Below are 966 nucleotides of genomic sequence, written 5' to 3' on the forward strand. Positions count from 1 at the left end.
GCCTGGAGCCTGCTTCGGATTCTGTGTCTCCCTCTCTCTCTCTCTTCCTCCCCTGCTCACTCGCTCTATCTCTCTATTTCACTCTCTCTCAAAAATAAATAAAGATGAAAAAATTTAACAAAAAGATCATAGTATTCTTTTATCACTACTGTTTAGTCTGGTAAATGTATCACATACTGTTTAGTCAGCTAAAATTGGCATCTGGATAGTCATAAAGAGTGGGATGCTTAGAGACAGATCATAGAACTACAGGACTTTAAGTTATATAAAGCTTGAATGAACATTAGGGTTGTTAGTGCAAATTTCTCTCATTATGTGGGTCTATCAGATCACCAGAGAAACTGTGTGACTTGTACAAAGTCATTTGGTATGACAATACAGTGAATTCTTATTGATAGTTGGGTTAAGTCTTTTATATTCCAGTCCTATGCTCTTTTATTTTGAACAGTAGAGTAAGGTGTCTATCACAGAATTTTTGATTCTTAAAGAGTTTGCTTTGCATAGAATTAGGAATTTTAAATTCAATTTCCTTTAAAGTAAGGAAAAAAATGCCACACACACATATGTATATACAGATATATAATAGTTATCCCAATAGGAAATGGAGAAATGTAGCATCAGTTGCTAACTAGAGAAGGGATATCTTAGGCTTTTATTTTTTATACCATTAAAACTGTTATTAAATATGTTGTTACTATTTAACATTTAATTAACTATTTGCTCTCTCATGGATGTATGATTTTTGATACATATTTGCAAACGATTGAAGTTGTGTGCTGTTTTGCTTTCCATGCTGCTGCTTTGCCAGTGAGGAATGAAATACAACTATTTGAATGTATTAATAATCCTACAATGAAATGCTGCACTTTTTAAACATAGTAGATTATTGACATTTGCAAGGAGTATATCTGAGGTCTTTGCAAATCCCCAAATTGCCACTTATAGGATATGATTATCTAAATTTCC

The sequence above is a fragment of the Lynx canadensis genome, chromosome B4 (assembly GCF_007474595.2).
Source record: "Lynx canadensis isolate LIC74 chromosome B4, mLynCan4.pri.v2, whole genome shotgun sequence".
Classification (NCBI taxonomy): domain Eukaryota; kingdom Metazoa; phylum Chordata; class Mammalia; order Carnivora; family Felidae; genus Lynx; species Lynx canadensis.